Source organism: Suricata suricatta, chromosome X (assembly GCF_006229205.1).
Source record: "Suricata suricatta isolate VVHF042 chromosome X, meerkat_22Aug2017_6uvM2_HiC, whole genome shotgun sequence".
Taxonomy (NCBI): Eukaryota; Metazoa; Chordata; class Mammalia; order Carnivora; family Herpestidae; genus Suricata; species Suricata suricatta.
In genome coordinates this window covers 108,333,677-108,338,292 of record NC_043717.1, presented here as the reverse complement: position 1 = coordinate 108,338,292, position 4,616 = coordinate 108,333,677, and the positions used below count along the sequence as shown (strand labels likewise).

Below are 4,616 nucleotides of genomic sequence, written 5' to 3'. Positions count from 1 at the left end.
AGGACAGGAGAGGGGTGGGGGTGAGGAGAGCGGGCCGAGGGGGACGGAAGGCGGGCCAGCAAGCTGGGCCGGAGGGGCGGCGGCGCGCACTAAGCACCGCGCGCCCGCGCCCCACTCCGCCAGCGCCGCCCCTGCCCCCGCCCGTGCCGCCGGGGGGCGGGGCCTGGTCGGCGGGCCAGGGGCGCACCAAGGACCCCTGGCCAAGGGTGCTGACCCCGTCTTGCCTCCGGGCGCTGGCCCTCGGAAGCCCAGGCGCTATGGCAGGCTGGGGCAGCCACTCCTAAGGCCCACGCGCCAGGGGGCCCCGCGCAGCGAACCCTACCCAACTGTCCCCTACCCAGGCTCACCTGTCATTTTGGCCAGCCTGCCCCCGAGTGCCAGCAGAGAAAAGAAGGTGCTCGGGCCAGCAGCCTGGGCCCACCTAGCAAGGCTCCAGCGGGCCCTCAGAAGGGCTGGGTTGAGACTGCGTTCCGCCAATGACTGGGTGACCTTGGCTTCTTCACTTACCTCCTCCCCACCCTGCCCTGGGACGGCAGGCTTCTCTCCTGCCAAATCTGGTAAATGGGGAGAATCCTGCCTGCCTCGCCAGACTATAGTGAAATAAAGGAGGAAATGGGCTTGGGAAACTCTTAAGGCGAGGAAGGGGAGCGCCGGGAGGGGGGGGGGCTGGAGGGGGGGCGGGGAAGGGGTTCAGGAGGCCGCGCTGTGGGAGGTTAAGCATGATAGGACGAGACGCTGGTTGATGACACTAGTACAAGGAGAACCACGCGAGGAGGTGGGATGCTAAGGAAGAGCAGGATGGTTCTCCTCTGGGCGCTCAGGGTATGGGTCTGCCAAAGCTTCCGAGGAGGGTGCCAGTGCACCGTGCTGGGTTTTCTGGGTTCTTTTTGTTCTCTGCAGCTCTGGAGCCCACCTTGCTACTGGAGTGGGTGCCACCACCCCACCCCTTTCCCTATTTTGCTGTTTGGGGCAGAATAATCCTGAGAAGGCATGCCCAGAACTACCCCCACACGCATTCCAGGCAGAGAAACACCAAGCTGCCCTGCCGCCAAGGATGTAGAAAATAGGAGGAAAGGCCTCCATCACCCCAGACCTCTTCCAGTCCAGCTCTCAGAGCTGAACAGTCCTTGTGCTCCTCCCTGTCCCTGCGCTTCCCTCTCCTACCCCTTCCCCCACTCCCAATGGCGCTTTCCCGTCCATCTCTGCCTGTTCTTAGAGTCTTCCCCTGGCTTGCTTGCTCTTGGAGGGCTGCGGGAGCCCCACCCCCACCCCCCCACCCCCGTATAGTCCCTCTATGCTTTCCTTGATGAAGGCAGGAGGGCCACAACCCCTGACCTGTGGGGCAGGCCTTCTCAGAAAAAAATCAAGATCACTGGGGGTAAGAATGGGGCTCCTTGGGGGCCCAAACGGCTGTATATGTTTTAGAGCTCCTCTCAGTTCAGGGGGAGAGAGCTGGGCCCCTGGTTGGTAAGAGAAGTGGTGTGGATCTCTTCAGAGACTTACTTCCTGGGTTTCCTAGTCCACCACGATGTCCCCATTCCAATCTTGTCCATGTGTACACTATTTTCAATGTGTGAGGCTAGGGTTTGCGACTTGTGCACTTTTTGCAACATCCCCATCCAAGCTTCTGTTCCCTCCGTGCCCAGAATGCCTCTCCTCCCACTATCAGCCTCTGTGCACTTGCTTTTGTTCTTCCCACGTAGCTCAGCGGACACCAGTACTCAGGTTGTGAGGGATTCTCCGCCCTCGCCCATGCTGACTGTTCCATTCTCAGCACTCTGTCTGCAGATGCCAAGGGTGGGAAGGGTGAACAGCAGCCCTTTTCCAGCTTGCTGCCTGCTACAACTCTTGACAAGACCACAGATCAGCTGTGATCCTCAGTTTCCTCATCTGTCAAAGGAGAGTGATGATAATAGTACCTCTTGTACTATGTTGTGAAGAGGACAAGTTGGATAAAAACATCAACTGTGCTTGGTGCTGAAGTATGAGCCTAGCACAGGTCAGCTGTTGCAAGCAGCCAACTGCATTAAGTTCATTCAGTTGCTCACCTGAGCTTCACTTTTGCCTCCTCTATCTTGGGGTCAGGGACCTTATTTCTTCATGTGTCCTTCGCATCCAACACAGAGCCTCATCCACAGCAGGCTCGCCAAATGCTAGCAGTGTTGAGGTCGGAGAGGCCCAGTTGATGTGAAGAGCTGGACTGAGTGTCAGTCTCCAACCTACAACCAAGATGTTGTCCCCAACATCACCAGCAGCTCACACCCCTGCTTCCTCCCCGAATTGAACCTGGGTCTTCGCTACCTCCAGATCTTGGCTTCGTCAGAAGGCTTTCTAACTCCCCTCAGAAAGGCTCTAGGAACTCCCAGGGACCACCGTGGGAGGGCTTAAGGCCTCTATCCCCCCAACAACTGCTTTGAGATCTTGGACTGAACAGCCCCTGGTCTGCATCAGGTGGGGAAGGCTTGGTCACTAGCTTCTCTGCCTTGGCTAGGCATGTGGCAGGTTGGTACACTCAAGAGGCTTTACTTTCCAACCAAATTGCACTTCCCCCAGATTATTGGTGCAGTCCAGATCCTCATTATCCAAATCCTAGAGTGATGCCATCGTCTCCCCGTGAGCCTTCACTCTTTCTCCTCCATCTCCGTCACACCCAACATGTACCCTTCTCTTATCTGCTACACTGGTGATCTCAACAAACATACCTTGGCACACATCCAAATCACATATGTAGGGCACTAAGTATTGTGGGAGGACCTACTTCTAAAAGAGTGTACAGTATAGTTGCTAATAATAATAAAATATGGCAAAAGGCAGATTATATTTCAATAAAAAATTCCCAGTACAGTACAAGAGAAAATACTTTTTACCCAGTTTTCTCCCAACTTCTCACCTGCCTCCATTCCTGACCCATATCCCATCAGGCAGAACCAACTTCAAGGGTGCATTCTCTATTCTTGGTTTAAGATTCTGCTGTCTCCATCTGGAAAATTTTTGAATACTTTTTGAACAAGAGACATGCATTTTCATTTTGCACCAGGGCCCACAAAGCATACAGGCAATCTTGCCCATTGGTGACATTCTCAACATCCTTGATCCTAGCCCAGCTTCTCAACGACTCTACTGCTATCCTGATTCCTCTCCTCCTGTCTGCAAGCCGTGGTCAGTCCCTCCTTCCCTCACCTCTCAGTTACACTGATTCCATTATCTTCCTCCACATGGCCTATCCCTAACTCGAACCTTATGTCTCTTCCTTTGGTAGAGACAAGTACCCTCTTCCAGCCTCACTCATTTTTGACACCTCATTCTATACCCAAACCTCATCCATCTCAGAATTGAACTCTTCTTTGAACTCTTCTGCCCCCCCTTCCCTTTATATTCTCACCAAGCCTCACCACATCCCTGAATCTAAATACTGATCCCAATTCCTCTTTGCACATTGATTAACCAACTAATCAAGTATCATGGGCTAAATTGTGCCCTCCCCAATTCACATATTGAAGTCCTAACACCCCTTACCTTAGAATGTGACTGTATTTGGAGAGAGGGTCTTTACAGAGGTCATTACGTTAAAATGAGGTTACTGAGGTGGGTCTTACTCCAATATGTCTGATGCCCATATGAGAAGAGGAGATTAGGACACAGGCACACATATGAAAAACTATGTGAAGGCACAGGGAGAAAGCAGCCATCTACAAGACAAGGAGAGAGGCCTCTGAATAAACCAATTCTGACAATGCTTTGATCCCAGACTTCTGGCCTCTAGAATTATGAGAAAATGAATTTCTGTTGTTTAAGCCAGCCTGTGGTACTTTGTCATGGCAGGCCAAGGAAACTGAGACATCAAGTATTTATTCAGTGCTATTATGTGCCATCTAGTATTCTAGGACCTGGGATTACAGGAACCAGTAAAACAAATAAAAGGTCCTACTCTCATGAAGTTTAGACAAGAAAACAAAAAAGTCAAAGATATGGGATGTTAGGATATGTGCTATCCTAACTATGCTATGGTTGGTGCTATACAGAACGATGAAACAGAGAAGGGTCTTGGAGCATAGAGTATTTAGATGCAGTGGTCAAGGAAGACCCACTGAGGAGATAGCACTTGAGTCAAAGCCAAAAGATTTGAAGGACCATAATGCTCTAGGTTGTGGGATCCACATGTGCCAGAGCCCTGGAATCAGGGTGATGTTTGCCTCATCCTCAGGGCAGCCAGGAGGTAGATGTGCTGAAGTGGAGGGACTGAGAGAGGAGCACAGTGGGGATGAAGCCAGGGAGGCCACAACAGAGGGTGACAAGAGATTGTGCAGGGCCTTGCATCCCATTGTGAGGCCTTTGGCAATTAGAGTGATATGGAGAGACCTTGAGGGGCCCTGCGATATGATGTCTATTTTCATACAAGTGATCACTCTGGCTGATCTCTAAGAACAGGTTAAAGAAAGACAAGAATTGAAGCAGGGAGACTATTTTGGGACTCTTGAAATAATCCAAGTGAGAGACAATGGTGTTTTACACCAAGTGATGCAGTGGAGGCAGTGAGAGGTAGGCAAATTCTGGATAGGTCTTGATGACAGAATGGTATTAGGCTAAGGCAGAAAGAACGGAGTCAAGGACAGCTC

General features: G+C 51.9%; 1 protein-coding gene across 1 annotated transcript in view; it reads right to left on the bottom strand.

Moving 5' to 3' along the window:
• Nucleotides 1–478, bottom strand: part of PRRG3 (proline rich and Gla domain 3) — an 11,048-nt gene extending 10,570 nt beyond the window's left edge. Inside the window, exon 1 of the mRNA XM_029931009.1 lies at nucleotides 348–478. The gene's annotated coding sequence lies outside the window, so the exon portion shown is untranslated. The remainder of the gene's footprint in view (nucleotides 1–347) is intronic.
• Nucleotides 479–4,616: the final 4,138 nt, after the last annotated feature.